At 33.0% G+C, this 23,538-nt stretch overlaps 1 protein-coding gene across 1 annotated transcript in view; it reads right to left on the bottom strand.

The window, feature by feature from the left end:
• Positions 1 to 23,538, bottom strand: part of LOC142978757 (uncharacterized) — a 180,216-nt gene that overhangs the window by 122,457 nt on the left and 34,221 nt on the right. The gene's annotated exons all lie outside the window — the stretch shown is intronic.

Genomic DNA, 23,538 nt, shown 5'->3' with positions numbered 1-23,538 from the left:
TCGTTCTGTATGTATTTGTACGTGTAATAATAAGATATCACACATTTTAAATCTTATGAATTTACCTTTTATCGGAGAGCGGGATAATTATGTAATTTTCATTTTTAACATATAGAACAAATACTAAGTAACGCTGCATACTAGTGAGTGTGAGGCTGACAGCTGTGTGCGTAATCGTGTGTCTGTGTGGTGCGCGTAGGTACGCGGCGTGACGTCGACCGTCGCGGCCGGCCGCCGCCGGCGCGGTGTCGTTGGCCGCGCACAGCTGATAGCGAATTTATACGTTGTTTTAATCCATTGCTGTTTTTTGTGAAAAACAGTAATATGACGGATTTTTTTTCATATTCATGTTGCATTGTGTAGTATTAACGAAATAATACCAAAAAAAATTTAAAAAAACGCATAAAAAGTCGGAAAAATCAAGAAAAAACCGATGAAAATTTTCAACGCCATAAGCACCAGAATCGTGTCTAAAGTCATTTTTTTTCGTTTTCGGTAGGCTGTCATTTACACCCTGTATAAATAAAATTCATAAAAATTACTCATAGAACACTGCGTTCACTGGTCGGTAAACAATCAAGAGGAGGTTATATGGGAGGGTATCGTCATAGTGGTATTTGAACAAAGCGTCTTGATCACGTAAAAAGTCAGTTTGAGTTGTTGTCAATTAAAATAACAGTTGGTAATCCACATCAAACGTATTTTGGGCGGCTTGAGAAACTTGACATAGGTTGATCACTATCCAACCATATTTTTATAATTAATGAATAAATAATCAAAGTTATTTATTTACAATGACTGAGTTTTTTTACCCTCATCTACCCTATATTTTTCCTGTTCTTTATCATCTACTGGCGACATTCAAATGCATTTATACTTCAAAACGAACTCATAAAAGAACAAACCCCAAACCGACCTCAGTATGAATAAAAAATGCACTTCATTAACCAATAAAGGAAAGAAAAAATCTCAAAAGGATTTTGAAGTATGCTTCAAGAATTCTAATTACCTGTCGGGTTTATACGTTATGTTCGCGTGCCCTCTGACGGTTTCCATCGATGAAACGATAAAATACTCTGAATTACTTTTGTACAGTCAGTTTTAATTGAAGAGAAAATATTGCTTTTTAAGTTGAATAGGGAATATGAGGTTAGTCATGTGTGTTAATGACATTAAATAGGGTAATTATATAAATACACATTTACTTCTGCTTGCGAGTCTGACTGAGTTAAACAAGGGAAGAGGAAAGGGACAAAACTATAGGTACAGCCTATAACACTATCTCTTTCTCACAATATAACTTGAATCGCTTTACCTGTTAAATACAAAAATACGTTACGTTTAAATACGGTCTCTGTAATATTAAACTAAAGACACTAATTACTCTTATTATTTCTAAGATCCTTCGAGCCTAAGAATAAGGGAAAGTAATTATAAAGAAGTTTAATTATGTCAGCCATTTTACATCAACCCCAAGGGTGTAAACTGTTTACTTGATATTTAAAAGGTCGGGGTTTTGCATAAATCATGTGGGATGTTTGTTGATTTAAGAAGTTTTTATTAGGTGGTTTGAAAACTGTTGAATTTGTTAAATGTGTTATAATTATAATGAACACTTTAGGCTATAAATATATTTTAAGCAATATAATAAATAAAGACTTTTTACAAAAAAATAATCAAATAACCATTCTAATTGATTAAATTAAAATTCTAGGATTTTTTAAGAGAAATAAAGTAAGTTTTATACTAGCATTCCTTAGCTATAATTGACTATAAAAACATTTCCGGTCACATTATTGCCAATCTAAATGTGTTCGTCATGGCCGGAATCAGTCAGAAAATCATCATTATGATGGGATTATAATGTGATTATGTCCTATCTTTTCAACAACATTTTTTCATTTAACCAACTGCTTCACATCACAAAATACTGTTCAATCGCTTTCATAAATGACCTCACCAGTCTTTATACACCGAAAAATCTTTAGATTAAAAGCCATACATCTTGAAATGTATAAAAAATCCAATAACCTAAATACTAAACTACCTAATCTTTCAAGAGCAATACATTGCTTGTCAAAATATCAATAAATTGATGCTTTACGTGTCATCGATCTCCTCAGTGCAAAGTCACTTGAAGACATCAACTTGACAGATTTATTGACGGGCAATACGTTGTCAGTATCGACCTCGATACATCCCCAGTGAGTTATTTTAGACCCCAGACGGGCTATTTCAGAGTTTGCCATGTTTCAAGCTTCATATCTCGCGAATAGATTCGGCTATTATATTTTAAACTCGCGTTTGAAAGCTGTATTTAGATGTCGGTGCAACGACTTCGCTTGTGTCGAGTGTAGTTGTCAGAAATACGTGGTCTGTTGTTAATAATAACACGCTATGTTTTGATTAAATCTAGAACTTAATAATTACTCTTATGTCAAGAAACTGTATAGTACGAGTAGTAATTACTACTAATTCAATTATAATCGAAGCCCTGTCTTAAATCTGCATCATTTTTATATCAACAGCTTTATTCTTGTTGATATACATGTGTATATTATCTTATACCAGTCTTTTTACTTTTTCTTTACCTCTTAGCTGTATTATTATAGTCTAGTAAAGTCATTAATTATTATTACAGGTAATTGCTTCATTTTCTGATGAATGGTTATATCCTTTTCTATATCTCCACATTTATCCTCTTTTCCGGCCGTAATCAGCAGACGAAACTATAATTCAGCTAATTAAAATATAGCCATAAAGCTACAACTACAGCCTCCTCATCATAAATAAATTATAAGAGACCATCTGTATGTACAACCTTAATGCCCTGTGATCCTTTATTCTTGCCTACAAAGATCCCAACGTACTCTATATTAATGGGATCAGCAAATACATTTCTTCCGTAACTAATTCTTTTACCAATTTTCTCTTGAACCTGCTAATCAATTGTATCACCTTTTGGTACGTTTTCTTCTAAATTATTTGCTCTCGTATTCTCGCATTTACCTTCACTCGTGAGCATTAAGCCAAATAGAATATTCAGTACGTAAATATTTCCATTTCTTAAGAGATTTGGCGACAAATCGTCAAAACACGGGAAAGCTTTTATTTTGTTTAAAATTGATAGGCGTTCCCTTATGAGATTTCCCGAATCAGCCTTTTTCTGTTTATCAAATTTAGCGAGTTTTTCGCTGTGATGTGAGTGGGTGTAACGTGTGAGCTGTAGGAGGCAGATACTTTACATTTTTACATTAAAATAGAATAAATAAGTAAGGTATATACGAATACTATAGACCGCCCGCGACTTCATCCGCGTGGAAACCCTCCCCATGTAAATTCCGATCCCTCGGAGAACTTTGGGAAAAAAAGTAGCCTATATGTTACTCTGAGTCTTCAGCTACCTACATACTAAATTTCACCGCAATCAATTCAGTAGTATTTGCGTGAAAAGGTAACAAACATCCATACATACTCACAAACTTTCGCATTTATAATATTAGTAAGATATAATATACAAGCGAAAGCTGTGTATGATACGTTATGTGTCCTATTTCTTATATTTCACACTATTCGTACAAAGGGTTTGAAGGTTGTCTGGAAGTGCCGACGGCAATAAGATTGAAGACGATACTTTGTTTTATCAATATTTATACTTTTATCGCAAATGGGACTGTATAAAATATACATAGGTATATCAAAAATAGGCAGAAAATAGTTGACAGTAATTTAGACAAAGTGCAAGTTTATTACAAACTTTGATATTGCAAAAGGTAAAACTGATATTAAATGGTGTTTTTTCGGGATTTTTTTAATCTGCAATACAATGTCCCTCACTCAATAGAAACGACTGTCGAAATCATGATTTTTAAAATGTGCTAAAAAAATAGTTCTTTCGGAACACGATAGGGGCGCTGATAACTTTTCTTCACGACCGAGGCTCAGCTGTTGATAGTGGTGAAGAATGTGTAATCCGTGAGGTAGACTGAGATTATAATGTATCTAGTTATTTAATGTCATTAATAAGTTTATTTTTTATCACGATTATGTCCCTGTTTTTCTGTAATGTCATCTAAACACCCTTAAAGTCACTCAAGGTTTCAATACAACATGAAAATTCAAACAATATTTAAAACGCTTATGAATAAATCATGAGAGTGTTTCTTTGAATTTAAAATTCTATGTAATATTCTATTCAAATTATATTACTTGATAGTACGGCACTGTAAAGACACTTGTGATGGACACAGACATGAATAAATAGAATCAAATTTTACTCAGTTTTTAATAATAAATGAAACAGTCTGAAATATTTAAGTATTTTATGGATTTTTAAATCTTTTAAATATTAACTATGTAAAATAAAATGTGATAAATTAAATGAGCAAAATAGCACTGTTTTGATTCCAAAAAACCTTTTAGCTGAGAGATGTAGAATTATGACAAATCTATAGCCCATCACAAAACCATATCAATAGTATCGTACCAGGAATATTATGTTATGCGCAGTTTTCAGAAAAAAGGTAATTTTAATTTTGTCAGTCATATAATTCAGACAGATGTTAAATAATATTTTCAGCAATTTTTTTTGGAAAATGAAATTTTACATTAAACTGGAAGTTGTCAGTCATTTAAACAACAACACAGTAAAAAATACCATCAAAATTTTCACCTTGTCAGAAATCAACGAAAAATCCTTTATAGTTTTTGTATACCGTAACTTTTACCTTCAGTTTCCCCAAAGGCAAGAAAATCTCACCGTTGACAGGTGACACGTTGGCAAAGCTTTTTTCTCTATTTTTACGCTATTTTTCTCTCACACAGTGAGTGGTTTTATTAATTTCCACGGTAGATTAAGCAGCTGATACCGCCATCATTCTTGTTTTGCTTTGTGCGGGAATAAATGTGTTTTTGTTTTGCGTTAATGGTACAAGTTACACATTACATATAGTATATTATACTAGTTTGCAAAAAATTTACTTACGATATATATTTATACAAATTTTTACACACAAAAAATATCATATAATAATTTACTAAGATACGCTCCTGGCTTAGTACCCAACGCACTTGGCCAGCGTCGTGGACTCAAGAGTTTTCCCTTTTTTGGTAGGAGACCCTTGCCTAACAGCGGGACAGTAATGGATTAAAAAAGGACATTACCTAGCTTTCATCACGAGAGGAAACTCGAACCCAGCAGTGTATTCGACTATATTAGGTCATATTTTTTCAACTCAAAATAATCTTTTACCAAATCCAATCAGTTCTGCAGCAACGTAACTGATTCACTAGGATTAACTCAAAAACACCGCAATTTCTGAAAGCGTAGCCCTCTCTCATACAATCTCGTGCTTATTTTCATTTATTTTTTTCGTTCTACCCTCAATAATACCAACGTGGTAACAAGGTTCAATTCGCTATGTCCCTAAGAGTCCCGCTAGATTAATTTCGGTAAAAACCCATGTATTCCCATTCCCTTCATTTTGCTAATTCATCGTATAGGAGAAATAATCAAGCGATGTTTCTGCCCTCCTAATTTCGTGTAAGGAATTAATGAAATGAAAAGAGAGATTGTTTCTACGAGTGTTTTGTTTCTCCTTTGATTTGAAAGTGAAAAGGAGGCTTATCTTTTACGTGAATGGGGTGAAAGGAAGTGTTTTGGAGGCTTGACTAGTAAAATATACGTGTGTTTGTATTCGTAGTGCGTGCGTGATGAAATCTCCACTATTATAATGGTATACACGTGTTCTATTAAAATAAAAGGAAATACTTAGGTACGCCAGTTGTGTAGCGTTTTACTAGATAACATTATATCGCACATGTTTATTTTTATGGTTTTGTGGTACGTGATCTTTTATGATGGAATTTACTAAACAAACATTTCAACTTCCATTTAGAAACCTTAAAACGGAATATAAAATAGTTTTCATGAATTCCCGAGATAAAATGATTAATCGTAAATTCCAGGATTTAAAAGCTTTTTTATAAATGTAGATAAAAAATTTAAGCTATGTTTTGCTATTAATAAATTCGGCTAAATGTGACCTAATAAAATAACATTCGTACCGTAATATATGATTCTCGGAATACATGATACTGAATGATGATGACGTTTAATACAATTTAACATTAAGCGATTTCGCGGAATCTGATTTTTGTGCTTTTATCCATACGTTAGAAAGAAAGAATTTCTCCGTAGAAGCCCGGGGCTTTAAAATGTGGGGCATGGAAACCTCGTCTTGTGTCACTGAGTTTTTATAAATTGTGTTTTGTCGGCAAATTGCTGAATCGTTAAGTGATGTCCTTTTTTATATTTATTTTGATTAGATTGCATGATGATTAAGTATGTCTATAGATAGAATTTATATTGATTTGGATTTAATCCTCATCAAATAAAAAATAAGAAAATTTAGTAAAACAATCTTATTATTTTATAATATTACAATTGGTAAACCTTGCCTTACATTTTGTTTCAATTTGTTACTTTAAAGAATACATATTAATAACTTCTGTGCAATTACAAAAACCGACCTTTCACTTACAATTCTAAGCCTTTCATTAAAAATAGACCAGCACGAATCCATTAAACCTTCTAATTTTTTTAGTTTATGAAATAAAGCATAATTGACTTTAATTCAGTCACAAAAAATAACAGTACTCTCACCCACAAAATCCTAATTCTTTATTTCAATTAAAACAACTCTTTAGTTCCAAAGGAAATTATTCGCAGAATTAATCACAAGTTTCAAATGAACAAGCAACTTGTGAAAGTTAAAAACTAAAGTTGTTGGCTGTAAGATAGTTGGGAGAGTTTCGCTACATGCTTTAACAATTACTCGTGTTCAGCGTCTTAATTTCGCTGACGTCTTAAGAATCTTTATATTACCTTAACATGGCAACTTCAAACTGTTGTAACTTTGACCACGGTTTGCTATCAAATCTTTTTACTATATATTGAAAAATCTTACGTGATTACTTGATTAAAATGTATCATTTGTGTAATGTTTAAGAATATGTCCAATTTATTGAGTCCTTTGATAATAAATGAATAAGTGTCGATATCTGCGACAAATTTTCAAACGCAAAACTCAAGTTAATAAAATCGAATCAGTAAAAAAAACTCAAAATGTTTTAGGTGTATATTTAGGAGACGTATTTATACTAACAACCATTGTAAAATGCATAATATTAATTATTATTATTATTTATTAAGTGTATTGCTAAATCTTATGTAATATTATGGCGTATTCAAGCGCACGTACATATAAATCCAATAAATTAAAAGTTCAACATGACCTTTGTTAAAATATTGTATTGTATTTTTAGAGAAAATCTTAAGAAAGAAAGTTAGAGCATTCATATACGAATTAATATTCCTTCAACGTATTATGTACTTTTTACATACAAACATTCAAAGGGTCAAGTACCATGAACTTAACCTTTAAGGTCAAGGTCATCCATGATACTAGGCTCTAACAAGTGATCTATTCATAATTAATTCTAGTCTTGTTAGTAAGACTTAAGATGTATTATCACGTCGCGTCCCTCGGGTGCCGTGAGGGGCTTAAACTATTATACAATAATAATGTTAATTATTAATATTGGATACAATATTATAAACTAGTATAATAGAATAGTAGAAACAAACACGATTGGTATTCTAGTATGGAAGAATCAGTTACAAGCTCAAAATATAAATATTCTTTCGTGACTTGTGCATTCAACTTTAAAAGTGAATATTATCCGGATACTTTTATCATGTATAATAATAAGCACATTTCATCCAACAAAATATTTTGTTCCATCAATCAAGCACTCATTACTGCGCATCGCATTAACACGGTAAAGTTAAATTCTGTATTCATTATCCACTATTTTGTAAATCGTCACATCGATCACTGTGACATCATTTTTTAAATCTCAATACACCCTTATAACCATACTTCAGCTTTGTAATCTATATTTATCCACATTTAAATACTTAATATTAAGTAAACATGCTTCAATGCAAAGTACGCATCATTCTATTCTTAGATTTATTCCAAGTCCTCTTTATTCCCAGATCAGAATAGCAACCAACGACCAAAGAGATGCCTATGCATATTTCATTGAGCATACTTTTACGCAAGCCCGACGATCAATAGAACGCAAGTCGGATTCATTTAATATTTTATTTAGAAAAGTTATCGCACAGTGCTTACGCACTACGGCGAGGGAGGTAGTAAAAGCCGTTGAAAAAATGGCCGAGGAAAATTGAATTTTAGGGCCCTTGGTACAAAGTAAAGGTCGAGTCAACTTCGCTTATGTTGTTACAAGATTTTTTCAAGAGCCACTTTTGAAGCCTGTTTTTAGAATGTAATTCATTTATTTGCGTTTCTTTTGTTGGTTTCCGTGTACAGGTTTGTTTTGACAAAATCTGGTTAATTTTACTAATTGCGCGGCATTTGCATTGCTGATTGTTTCCTTGGTAATTTTGGTTGTTGAGTCTCTAATATAACAACGAGAAATTAAAGCTAGTTTAATTTCAAGTCGAAGGAAATTAAATTTGAAGGGTCTTCAACAATTATTATGGGATTATATCTGTTATCATATTGTTTCAATAGCAATTTTCTAGAGACGTAATTTTACAAGATTTTTCTTCAATCATACTTACTTAATTATTACATTTTCTCTCGAGTTGTTTGCAAACATTTTGTCATTTTGAGATTTTAATCACAATGTAAAATTTCTTTTGACAAAATCTTTGAGCATTTGGAGCGGAAATTTGAGGGGTCAAAGAAAAATCTAGGTCTCCGTGGAATGCCTAGACATTCTTTATTTTTTTTTACTTCCTCAGATTCCTTCGAAAAGGAAAACAAGACGATTTTTCGCATTTTCAGAAAATATCAAAGCAACATTGTATGTCGGAAAAATATTTTGGGTGAAATTGAATTTTAGGCAAAGGTATGTCGAGTCGATCCCATATTTGTAGGAATATTTTTTGGCATATTTTCCCTAAAAGAGAGCAAAGTTCCTGCAGATTTTTTCTGCGAAAAATCGTGTCCTTATTATGTGGTATACGAGCAATCGGGTAGAATTAATAAGTGAGTAAAAGACTCAGGGTAGATAGGTACAAAAAGTGATTTTGAAATCTGTATTTTCAGCTGTAGTAGGGTGTATTAGGTCGGGGAAAAAGTCTTTTCGCATTATAGGATGTATGAGTTTGTAATAAAATCTCTTTGGCTTCAAGAATCACAAGTGAGTACGGTTCATTAAGTTTCTTTTAGTGGGCTTGTGAAGTATCCAAATATCGAGCTTTTTTGTGTACAGAAAAGATTTTATTACAAGTTCATACATACTATAATGCGAAAAAACTTTTTCCCCGACCTAATAGTATTCGGAATCCGTTATTGCTATTTCCCAAACACACTAGGCACTATGCTAAGGCATTAGTTTGGTAAATGACTAGAACAAATAGTGGCTCAGGTGATACTAACTGGCACCCAAAGCTTTAGTAAACATTAAATCGAATTGTAAGCTGGCCTTTTGCCAGAAATACAGTGTATTTCCTTCACCGTGTTATTCTAAAGTTTATTGCAAAATAATGCAGAGAAGTGTTATACAAAAGGCATTTTTTATTGCTATTGCTGAACGAATAAATCGGAAATATTTTTATGGCTTTAAGAAAATACTGTTACATATTTATTTGGTAGTTGTTTCATTTTCATAAAATGGTAGCATAAAATAAATTTATCTGTTCCAAAAGAGCGTTTTAAAGTTGCTGCTATTGATAGTTAATCGAAGAAATGTGTTCATTTTTCGAGCGAATATGGTCTTTTTGCATATTTATTTTTTAATACAAACTTACTTATAAAGTACACCAGTTAAATTATTTAATAAAAACTTACTCTTTTTTATTTCCTTATTTATCAAAAGACAACCAATAAAACATAATTTTCTCCAATTAACTAAAACATTTCAGAAATGAGACAAGTGTTTTACATTAATTCAATTTGCTATGACATTAAGGGAACGTAACGTGGCACGTCGCGTTAATCAGTTGATTTCCCTAAGAATAACCCGAAACCAGCTCTAGGTAGATACAGACTCAAAAGACATAATGAAATACACACATAATTTGTGATACAATTAAAATGACATATTTAGGTTGCGCCACGGTAAGTATGTGTTCGTGGCGGTTATAAATTATAATTTTATGTTAAATGAAATTTGATTGATGTGTGTGTAATATATTAATGATATTAAGCATTAGGGCGAGGAAAATGGAAGGAAATTCACGTGTCTGTAATGTTTATTTTCATGAAAGAGCACGAGTATATTTTGGAAGAGAAATGTTTGCATGAGAATGTTTTATTTAAGAAATTGCTGGCTGCATATTGATTTACACAAAGTTGCTCATTTTATTTAATGACTGTGTGGGCAGCTATAAGTATCTGAGAAAGATTAATTAAATTATTAATTACTAAAGTAACAGCTATGTTTGGCTAATGTCAACTTAAATTGAACCCAAAATCACATTATACATATGTTTGTATATCATGTACCTAACCAGCGGCCGTTCGCGACTTCGTCCGTGTCGTCTTTGGTTTCAGCTCACTCCTATTAGTCATTTAGTGATGTTATATAAATTATATAGCCTTTCTCAGTAAAAGGACTATTGAACACAAAAAAATCGACCCTGTAGTTTTGGAGATTAGAATGTTTAAACCAACAAACCCTCAATCTTTACTTTATTAGTATTGGTATGTCATGACCTTGCAAATCTTCTTACTTTTTTCAATATATACCAAAAAAAATGTACGTCAAATAATTGGTCCAACTAGATTTATTGGTCAAACTTTCATACTAAAAAGGTTTCAGCTATTGTTGGAACAAGATCAAATAAACTCCTAAGAATGGGCCTTATAACTATTATTGAAGGCAATGAACTCGCATTATTAAGGATTCTACTGTACAGAAGAAATTTGGCCTTTACGTTCTTTTTTGGGTAATAAAAGTATTAAATTGCGTGAAATGCTTGTTAAATCGTCAAAATTAAGTATAAGAGTCATAAACAAAGTATATTAATTACGTAGGTTATCAGCAAATTAAGACATTCAATTGTTTCAGACTACAAAATTGCCAACTGCAGTACAGCGATTATTTTTTACGGTTGGTACTATCGACTAGAGAGCGTTTGACAAACATTTTAAATAGAGAATACACATACGCGTGTATAATATGCACCTCTATCTCGTCTCAGTTGTAGGTATATTATTTGTTTGTTTGTTTGTCGCATTGTTAGTGGTCAACCTAGTGTCAAAGTTGTTCAAGCCGCCCAAGAGGCCTTTGATATGGCTTAACAACTGTTATCTTAGTAAACAACCACTGGGACCGACTTTTAACGTGCCCTCCGAAGCACGGAGACGCCCAGTTCAAATACCACTATACGGTCACCCATCTATGGAATGACCGCGGCAATGGTTGCTTAACCCACAGATCGTTTACCAACCGGTGAGCGCAACTGGCTATGGGCGCCTCAGGAATACGAATAAAAACAATGTGAATAGTGTCTATTGCGAAGCCGTTTTCGAGTTACCGTAAATAACGAACTTAATTCAAATCAATAACAATTTTCAATAAAATTCCCGTTTCTATTGTTTTATCGTTTCCCGTTAACAGTTTCTTATTACTTTTAATTACATTCTATCTTTGAAGAGCGATTTCATTTCTATAGAATAAGGGTCAGCTCACACCGCGACGCGACGCGACGCGGCGCGCACCTAGAGCAATTCAAAAAGATACATATTTCGTTGTGAGAATTCTGAATACACAGCGTTGCGCCGCGTAAAACCTCACGATGTAGAGTGACGCAATGTGTTTCTTCATGTAAAAAATAATGTTAAGTTATATTTAAAATCACTCTCCAAAAGATTGCGCGCGATGTCGCGTGGCGTCTCGGTGTGAGCTGACCCTAACATTGAAAACAGTATCTCATTAATTTCTTTATTTAAAATAGATTGTAATCGCGAGATCCATCTTGATCTGCCTAGCTTAATACTTTGATAGAGTATTTTTATATAAAAAGATAAGCCAATATGATTATCTTTATTCAAAGTTAGATTAAGTAAAGAAAAGTTTTAATATTAGCTTTGAGACGATTTTTTAGAATGTAAAAAATGTGTCAGTATTTCTAATAATAGTTAATGTGATAACTAATTTAGATAAATGAAAAATGACTTGAAATAATTTTCTCTATCATCTTAACTTCTAAAATAATTTACTTAACATTACGGTCTTATAGCCGAAGATGTAGGCAAAGGTGTATAAAATACACCTGCGTTACATTTTTAATGTTGGTCCAATATAATTGCCATTCGTTACCAAACTCCGGACTACTATTCAAACTAAATAAGTAAAGACCAATACCACAACCTGGAAATTGAACCCAAGATCTCGTGATCAGCGATCGTACAACCTAAAAAAGGCAGTTAAAAATAATAATAATTTCCTTTCACAAACACCTAATAAATTGACGTAAACATCGCCTTAACCGTCGGTTAGGAAATTAACTAAATCTACGATAAGCGGTTAGTTTAGCTATTGGAATTTGACCGCGTTTCGGTAATGCGAGCGTAAGTAGAATTACCGACGGCTAATTAAGTGGTGACTACAATTTGGATTATACGTTCAAGTATGCCTTCGAAGGGGATTTAAAAGCTTATTTAGTACTTTGGGAATAAGATTAATGGGTGATTTTAGCGGTTGTTAGCAGGTGCTCATGTTTGATAACCTTTAACGCATGATGGCAAAATTGTAAATAGGCTTATGCTTGGCCATTTCGTGAAACTTTTGCTAAAAACTTTACCCACTACAAACTTTGCCACGAAACCATTGCAATAATTATCATACTATTCTCCCATTCATGAATCTCTGCAGAATTAGTGTACCCCTGAAACCATCTGACCGTGTGCACTTAGTTAAATCCTTAATTTACTAGTTATTTTTTTTATTGATTCTGCCTAAATTCAAGTACTCTTGTTAACAGATTTACAGAAAATATTTAAAAACAAAGCCCCATTCTACTTTTATCTCGGTCTTTTAATTCATCCTACATGTTTAAAGTATATATCTTTCTATAATCTATCAGATACAAAATAACCTAATACAAAAACTATTTATGTATCTGTATTTCATTGTATAGGAGCCCGACGCTTGGGAAATAGAAGCACAGATTGCACCAGTCCAATAAATCAAGTTGTGATTTCAAACTGGACGTGCTATCTTACAATGCGAGATTGTATTGTGTATCAATAAAGTGTACAGCTTTGTATTACAAATCCTTGTTAAACTACTATTAGATTAATTATATTTCCTTTACATTCATCGAGTGCTGCATCTGCGTGTATGTTTCTTGAAGATTTGCGTGAAATAAGACAAAAATATTTGTATGTGTGTGTGTAAGAGATATTTCTAAAGACGTCAAAGTGACCCTCGACTTTTTGAAAACTAAATTTTGTCGTCAGATAACAGGTTTTTTTTTATTGCTTATCTTATCTAGACCTTATTTAAGTTAAGATTTTCAATGATTTACTCGAAATTTTTACATTTGCAAAGAACGAAAGAATACATAAAACGGAAATAATGAGTGTTAACCATAGCCGCTGCAATTTGCTATTTTCATATAAAAAAAGACAGTGCTTTATATTGTATTAATTTTAAAGTTTATTTTGTACTCGTTGCAATAAATCATAGAAATTCTACTTCACTACGTCAGGCCCTAACAGTGCCATCAAACATAGTTTTCCCATGTTCACTTCAAATAACAGTCTCACAGGTAATAAAATCACCGTATAACAAAATATATGGTATCTTAAACAGTGTTATGGTGTGAAAGTAACAAACAAACATAAATATTATCATTTGCAGCGTTCTGCGCTTGGTGTAACATAAACAAAACTCTTTATTGAACAACAAAGGGAAGTGTGGGGTGATAATCGTTATTTATTTGAGATTTCATGTAACTAGGAAATGGTGAAAGCTTTTTGCATGTATCTTGTTTGCAAAATATAATAAAAAAAAACGCTAAATAAGATTATGAACCACTCCTACGCAGCATAATGTAAATAAATGGTGGAGGGAAATGCAAATTATTGATGCAAAAATAAGTTGATTGTGGGGTTAACTGGTAAAACCAAACATAAAGGCCAGATTAGATATTTTAGCATAGTTTTTTAAGAATTGAAATGTGACTGGTAAATAAACATATATTTTTTCTTTTTTTTTAAGATATTAGATATGTGGAAGATCGATATTTCAGGATATTATATGTTTTTTACCTGCTTAATTAATTATAAAATAAAGTTTTGTCAACTGTAACTACTACTCGTATAGCACCATGTTCTACTCACAAAACTATTATTTATCATCAAACTTTTATGAAAAAATGAAGTAGCCGTAATAATGAACAATTCCTGTATAACTAATGAGACGGTTAATTCAACTTAAAAAGCTACCTAATTTCTAATGGGACAGTAATATCATTATTATCCATCCCATAAACCAATTCTGTTCCAACAAAAGCGCCAACACCCTATATCCATAACGGAATTTAACTGAATCGTTAAATTTGGCGTGTTTTTGACGGGTGTTAACGATAACGGAAATCGTTATACCCAGTTATGCCCATCTAGGGGGCCATTGTAACCGCCTTTGGGCTTTTAGTAACTGTCAATTGGATTAATAGTGCTGTAACTCCGTTGAATGTAAACATAGTGAGGGGAACAATGATGGATGAGTTTCCGCCTCTTTTATGTATTTTTAAGGATATATTTTTATCTTTTTTATGGGTGTGTTTTTATTGGTTATAATTAAAGTGGTGTTGATTTAATTTGACGATTTTGGGGTGGGAATTGGGGCGTGAATTGTAAAGTGAGTTTCTTTTGAAATTAAGAGGTTGTTTAATTTTCAAAAAAAAGCCTCTGAAAGCTTTATAGCTGTTGCTCATAAAACAACCTGCCTATACGAGTATTAGGTATGCTATTGCATTTAATAACAAATTATGGTAATACTTCCATTTATACTTATGTCAAGCTGATAATACTAAATCGACTTTAGAAAAAAGTCACATTATCGACCGACCTTCAAAATTAAACGAATGTTTGTCATCAACACAAACCAAAAACAAACAACTCGAAAACAAAGTCAACAAATCAAAACAGTCATTAACGATTCATTGAAACATTCAACATTATACATCAACACGTCAACTTACGAAGTTTCCAAATCACTTTGACCCCAAAATTCCCCTATTAGGGTAAGGTGGGGTCAATTACCCCTTGGGGGTAAACTGGGGTCAAAGAGATTTCATAATGTAACTAAATTTAGGCTGTCGGTTAAGTGCAAACAAATTGATTAATCTGTGTGTTTATCTGGCTTATCTTGTGCAAAGCTGTCTAAAGACTAAAGTGGTGGGTAAAGACTTTGGCCCCGATTTGAGTTTGACGACTTTACCCTTGCTTTTGATGAACAAACCTGGAACAAATAAAACTTTTATTAGTTGAGTATTTTAAATCAATTTATTCTTACATCTATAAATGTGAAAATATTTTTTTCAATCAATTTTTTGTTTTTTGTTGCTGAACCTATTCAGGTTGAATGCGACAGCCCGATAGTTGCTGAAAGGTAATTTTAAACGAATCCACGTAAAGCTGCTTGTAAAAGCTTTTATGATGATGGTGAATTAATTACACTTATTTTCAACAAAATACAAAATGCTATTAAAAATGCTTTCCTTACTCTTGGTGATACCATTTTAATCATTCCGCAATCTGCATGTTCTTGCAAGAAAAACAATAATTTATTTACTACACATTCTGTGTTCCAAAGTTTTTATTGTTTAACTATAATTATCAGCATTTTCCTTCCTCATATTTTATTAGAAGAATCCCTATGATACCAATGAATATCAAAAACATTTTTACGGCCTCACAACGGCCGTAAAATAAGTTTCATACTGAAATCAATCCTGCAAACTTTATTCAGCCTTCGTACTGTTCCGATATAAATAGCTTGCATATACTTGAGAGGCTTTTTCATTCCTGTTGGAAAAACGTTGGATCCAAAGGAATGCATTGTCGAGATGTTCATTAAGTTGCTGTCGAATTTGTTCTAAATAGATTATTTAGCGTATTTTGTGTCCATTCAATATAATGTGAATATTTTAAGAGCTCTAACTTCAGCCGTTTCATCCTATGATTCCAATGTAGGAATTTTTGACCTTGAAGAAAGTTTGAATTCACATAGAATTCCACTACCACTATAGCGTGATCCTCTACAGTCGATACTATAGAGAATTCAGAGTTGATATCAAAATAGAACTGCTAAAATAGTTCCTACTAGAACAGCTGAACAGATTTTCATACAAAGATTAACGATAAATAGCCAATTATACACAGTCAATTTAAGATGGAATTTACCCCTCTGATTACAAAATGTGCTACTACTATTTGTTATACTCTGAGATTGTTTGTTTGTTTGAACGCGCTAATCTCAGGAACTACTGGTCCGATTTGAAAAATTATGTAAGTGTTAGATAGCCCATTTATCGAGGAAGGCTATAGGCTATATGTCATCACGCTACGACCAATAGTAGCAGAGTAACAGTAAAAATGTTACAAAAACGGAGAAAATTATGACCCATTCTCTCATAAGTGACGCAAGCGAAGTTGCGCAGGTGAGCTAGTATTTGATAATCGTATTGAAATGAAGTACACTAAGCATATATGAATATATATATAGGCTTTAAGTGTACTCTAAGCCTTAAAGCGATAGTTGCTCATAGCCACCGCTCACCGGTTAGCAAACAATCAGTGAGACTAAACAGTCTTTAGCTCAGTCAGTGTATTAACGGATGGACTCTATTTGAGCTAAATGTCTATGTGCTTTCAAGCGCATTTAATTTGATGGCCACTGCTAGTATTAACACAGTCTTTAGTACTTCAGAATAGCTCAAAGATAATTTGAATTGATGTGATATAGCTGCTATATTTAGAAAGGTTATTAAATGCAAGCCAAAAGAATAAGCAAAAAATATCTCTAATTTGAGGTACTTTACTGTTTTTCTCTTCAAAAGAAAACCAGACAGCGCAAATTGAAAAGAAATACTGCAAAAACCTTGAATTTATTTATCACTTAACCACATGACATTAACTATTTAGTCATTCGAGAAAACATGATCATAATAAATGCATCTAGAAAATAGATAAATGTTTAAATAATCTCAAATTTTTTATGTCAAACGCTCGATACGAACTCGCCAATATATCGAAAATTCGCTCCGTTGTTTAAAACTTGTACAAAACGAATTGATAATTGCTTCGTTAATTTGTCAACATGAGTCGAATTTCGGAACCTAATCAAAGTATAATTTTACATGGTCACAACGCGTAGGTGTGTCAAATTTATCAGCTAACGTCATTTATCCAAATAAAATTATTTGGTGTTTATTCAAACATTTCAGTGTTTATTTAAGCATGTAACATAGTTGATACAATTATGTAGTTAGTTATGTACTTGGCAGGTTTTCATTTTGAGTGACGTATTTGTGTGTCAAAACTCATTACTATTAAGTATTAAATACAGCTTTCGAAAAAAAAATCGGATTTATAAAAGTTGCTCCGTGTGGGAATCTAACTCACATCGTCTTAAACATAGTAAAGAATAATGGACATTGAACTTTTGCTAGCAATATGGTATATTCTGTGGCGCAATTTTCTACAATCGAAACCATTGAGTATCGAGAGTTTGACATTTAAATTGTAATGCCAAAATAGTTACTACAATGGCCGCTAGAGGCGCTGATCAGATTTTCATTTAACATTTCTCGATATGTAGCTGGTATTTAATAGTAATAAAGAATCGGGCTACTATAATAGTGTATAACAATTACTGGCTTTAGCTCATTTTAGAATTTCAGTGTTATAAAGTTACACTTCTATTACATATTAATATTAGTATTAAAGTCTTTACTCATAAACGCAAAAGCCCTTTGTTGCGTTCAGTTACAATTTAGTCATTCAGTAAATGAAGGTTGAGAAATAACCCTTTCCAAAAACAGATTGACCGTGAAACTATCCTTATAATCAGGGACTCGTGACCAAAACTATAAAATAAAATAGTCTTTTTAGGCCATTCCGTGGTGAACGACCATATTGTGAATATTGAACCGAAATATATGATACCATAACACTTTCCAGGATCCAAAAGGTGGATGGCGGGTTACACTCTTTGTGCTTCTAGCTCAAGCTTATGAATTTCGTGTACCACGGACCAGTGTGTGTATCACGTATTTCAGTTGACAACTAGTGTATGTCAAATTGATTGTCACTATTTAGTACATTGCTGCTTTGAAGTAACATGCTAATTACGATAATCTAAGGGAGAAAACAATGTACAACATAGTGGCTTTCAAATGGTTGTCAACTGAGATACGTGATAAGCCCGCTGTCGAATCTTTGGCGCCTAACGTTGCGCGATGGAAAGCTTGGCGCTATGTTAAATGCTGCATAGTTAAGGCAGATATGTCATTATAAGTTAACTTCAATAACATAGCGTGTCTAGCGTGTTGAGCTGTGTCTGACTTAGAGCAAAGCGCTACTCGTAAGGAGTTCTCTTTGTCAGTAAGTTTTAGTACAACTAAATTTGATGCTATTGCGTAGCATCAGAATAACGATGAACGAATGCTAATGACGCGTATAGTTTGGCTTACCCCCGGTTTCTGAGGTACATTTAACGGTAGTTTATCTATTCAATAGCGTCAAAACTCATATAAAAAATACGCTATTGAATCCTCGACAGTACAGACTATACAATAACTGCACTACTGTAGCGCGATTATGTAGAGTCGGTACCGTCGAATGTCAAAATTTTGACATTTAAAATGTACTGCCAAAATATTTCCTACAACACCCGTCGGAGGCGCTGATCAGATTTTCACACAAAATTTCTTGATGACTAAATACTAAAATCTTAAATACTAACTCCCAAAACCTACTAACAATAATCTTGCAAATATTCTCACTTAAATATGAATGGTATTATTATTCGTGGTTAGAGCGCTGTAGTTCGAATGGTTGAGTCAGTTCGTTAGTTATTTAAGACGCGGCGAGTTGTATCGGGGGGACGTCGATACTCGGTTGTTACCTGTACTTGTGCTACACGTATTGTAGGAAAATTTGAATAAAAAGGAGACTGAGAGTAAAGATTTGATAGGATTACAATACTTATACATGCTTAATAACCATTTTAAGCAACTCTCAGCAGATTGAAACTCTAAAACGGTGTGCTTCTTAAATGTAATAATGAACCAGACCACTTTCAGTCTGATATTATAATGTGTAATATTATAGAGATTGTGCTGATGTTACCCTTGCATCAAGTGAAAACAACCAAAACGATTTGTTCAAGAATTGCAAAGCGAATAGTTTGTAACCTAGAAAAAATATAGGCTAACAAGAGTTCAACGCCTATCTATATCTCTTGACAGAAGTTTTAGTATTAACTCATAACCACGCTACTAAGTAGTAGTACCAAATTCGATTCCCGAACTCATAATTATAATTATTATAATCCACATTGTTTCAGAAGAACGAATTTCCTAATCTAATACAAGTATAAAAATCATTGCGCAAAGTTAATAAGTTAATAGTTTTATCACGACAGTAAAAGACATAAAGTACAAAACTTACACATTAAAGTCCATACTATTACGTCCTAGAAGCCTTTAAATTGGATCTTGTCGGTACATATCTTTATCTTTTAAGGCTATTGGCCTACATAGGACTTTTAGGGTTCCTTAGTTCAACAGTGAAAACCAAGTTTGGCGGCACGTGTAACTTTGATCTCTTTATTTTGAAGGTTCACTTACTTAGTTTTTTTGTGTTTCAGTGAGTTTTATTTTTTACTCGACAGTTTATATTTTACGTATTTTATGAAGAAAATTATAGACGAAAGGATAATGTAATTAATGTTAGGTTGTAATGAGTGTTTTCACAGAATTATAGCATAATTGAAGAAAATTAATAATTTGTTTCAATGGTGAAATGTTTCAACTTTGTGAGTAAGTAAATATGTGTTCTTTACAATATAATGCTTGCCATGTAAAACTAACCGCTGCGTTGTCAAGAAACTGTGAATTTTTTCTACTCTAATTCAACGAAAATCTCAGACAGAATTTTTCATTCGTTTTTTATTGATCGTAAGTGCTGTGGTACAGAACTATGAGGTACTAATTTCTGCTTGCCGCTTCGTTCATATTGTCAATGAACAAAATAAATCTACACAACTTATTCTATTGTACTTGCTTGAAAGAGAGAGAAACATGCATCCATCTTCATTAACTTTAGAACTTATAACAATAATGACATATTTATAATTTTTCATGCATTTGGCAATAAATTTGTGACTACATTTGTTTGTATTATTTTACTTTCAAAACAGAAAAGGGGTCTTTGAACTAGTTTCCTTTAAACTTAAAACATGACAGAACCCAGCGTCACACCGGGCTACATGCTCGCACCCATTTTGTCCTTTTGTCTCTCCTAAGGAGGGCAGCGGAATTTACTTTCATTCCTGCCGCTATTTTCTTTTGATTAAGTTCGCTGCGGTTTCCAAGACAATTTAGCGTTCTCTCTGAAGCGACGTAATTGCGTGGTGTTATTTTGGACCATTGTAGATCCTGACTTACCGTCTGGTTGTTACAGTAAAAATGTTTAAAGGTTTTAAATGTAGGCTTGAGATTAAATGTGATGGGTAGACGTGGGTGGACCATTTAGATTTTTGTAGAAACACTATTAGGTTTTTTTGTTACGATGAAACAATAGTAAAATGATTTCACAATCTCAGTACTCCCGCAAAGCGAGCATCTGACGTTCTTGCGAAATACACTAGGGGCGCTGTTTTTTTGTTCGTAAGAAGTTTAACGATAGCTATTTGGTTGTTAGTAGTCGATAGTAATAGAAAATAATTCCTTACTACCCTCTGTAGTGCGATTCCTTACTATCGTTATATACTATTAATAAAGTTCAGCATTGAAATTGGCAAACATTAGGCACTTACTTCTTGTGTAATATGCTAGGTGCGTTCATAACTTTCTCACCATCACAAAAAAATATCTGTATCTACTCGACTGTAGGAGTAATGTGTAGTCTATCTGCTAGTCAAGTCTATAGTGGTATGTCTAATTACTGTCAAGAAAGCTTTCAAAAAAGAATAATACAAAAGTGAGTTACTCATATCGCAGCCAAATAACCCCTCATATAACTTCAGCTGTTTTACGTTATTTTTAGGCTTCACGAACAACTTTTTTGTAACGGATATTTTTGGTGGTATTCATAAATATGACGGAGTGCCATAAAATTTGGTCCGAATGATTCTCGCGGGTGAAATATAATCCTTTGAAGGGCCATTTGTGCGCGACGTCCTCGTTTATTTAGACTAACTGACCATCTGTAATTTTATTGTGTGCGTGTACTTTAAATATAGTAAGGGCTGTTAGTCTTGAAACCGGCTAGCCTTTAGCTATATAAATTATTATTATGTAAGCCTTTACCACATATCGGGACTATGGAGTCCCGAATTTTTGAAAGGCGTACGTGGGGCCGAAGCCAACACGTAGAGGACCTTTTCGACTGTTTTAATATTAAAAAAATGTATGTAATCAAGTCACCACACCACTGACTTTTCGAAGTTATGTGTGTATCTATACTAATATTATAAAGCTGAAGAGTTTGTTTGTTTGTTTGATTGTTTTTTTGTTTGTTTGTTTGAACGCGCTAATCTCAGGAACTACTGGTCCGATTTGAAAAATTTTTTCAGTGTTAGATAGTCCATTTATCGAGGAAGGTTATAGGCTATATATCATCACGCTACTACCGATAGGAGCAGAGTACGGGTGAAAAATGTTACAAAAACGGGGAAAATTTTGACCCATTCTCTCTTATGTGACGCAAGCGAAGTTGCGCGGGTCAGCTAGTTATGATATAAGTATAAATAGGTAATTGTTCAAACGGTGAAGGAAAACATCGTGATGAAACCTTGCATGCCTAAAATTTGTTAATACATTTATTGAGGGCATGCAAAGTCCCCACTTGGCCAGCGTGGTGGACTCAAAGCTTAACTGTCCCACTGCAAGGCAAGGGTCCCCTCCCAAACTAGGGAGGGGACCCTTGCCTTGCAGTGGGACAGTAAAGGGTTTAAAAAAAACAATTTTATTACTATCAAAACACCAGAAGTGCCTAATTATCCCCAAAAGACTAAGAAAGAAAGTATCTACTAAATTCTCGTCACTACAGTTCGTACGAGTCGATATAACGCCTACACGTAGAAGATAATCACAGTTGTTTCTGTTTCGTATCGTTTTATTACTACTGGATCAGTGCCCTGGAGACCGGCTGAAAGTTTCAGGAAAGGTGGCAATTATTGCTTGTCAGGTGTGGGTTTTTATTCAGGAAGTTCTTGCTGAAAATGGTTACTTGAAGTTTTTGCCTCAAGTATTCCTGTATTTACCTAGTTGTAGCGCTAGCCTGCTATCCCATAAATCAGAACTTCATGTTTAGTAAAACAAATTTTATAAAGAGAGATCTTCCATATTGTTTGTAGCCCAACTTCTTACAATATTTACGCTTTCACGAATTATCCAAGCGTTTTGTTAGAAATTAATTACTAGGTATGTACTGAAAATATTTTTTACTAAAATGGAAGATAGCATGCGGTATCATATTAAGAATTTCGTAGTACAAAGGTCCTAGCAAAATATACGAGTTGCATTACATAATAGTATTGTTACTAAAGCTATCATTAAATTAATTTCTAATAAAAAAAATACGCACGATTTTAGAGAAAACTATTCCATTACGGACGTTGAGGTCAAAAGCGCTATATAATATGATATTATTTATTTAATTTTAAACAAGATAAGCCTTTATTAAAACTTTATCAAATTTTGATGACCTTTAATCACAGTTTTTTTACCACCTTTTGGGTATTCATACTTTTCAACAACACTCATCAGTAAAAAACTTAGGCTGAAATCTTTGTAGTCGTAACTTAATCCCTAACACAAAAGTCTAGGTCTTAGTAAATGTAGTACATTCTAGAACAACTTTAAACTTGTCTGGACTCATTGTGTGCTCATTCAATTTTGTCCCTCACTTAAGCTTAGAGCGTACTTTGTATAGTCATTGGCACAAATACATACATACATTTCCTTTGTTGAAAACATCGACACATTTTTTATTTTATTTTACAAAATTAACATAGAATGAATCTTAGTAAACTAATGAATTTTGACGTTGTGACAACGTATTCACAACTTAGCAGTGCAATAAATACAAATGTCTGACTATCAAACGGAAATACTAAATTGATTATGATTAAATATTGGATGGAAAATGTAAAAGGAAAAACAAGACCGAATTAATTAATGTTATTAACAAAAAAAATCGAAACCGACAGCATTTTATCAACCATATGACACTTGCGTGTATATGTGCGCTATTA

This window comes from Anticarsia gemmatalis, chromosome 15, assembly GCF_050436995.1.
Source record: "Anticarsia gemmatalis isolate Benzon Research Colony breed Stoneville strain chromosome 15, ilAntGemm2 primary, whole genome shotgun sequence".
NCBI classification, from domain to species: domain Eukaryota; kingdom Metazoa; phylum Arthropoda; class Insecta; order Lepidoptera; family Erebidae; genus Anticarsia; species Anticarsia gemmatalis.
Note: the sequence above shows the minus strand (reverse complement) of the source record. Positions and strands in the feature narration are given on the sequence as shown.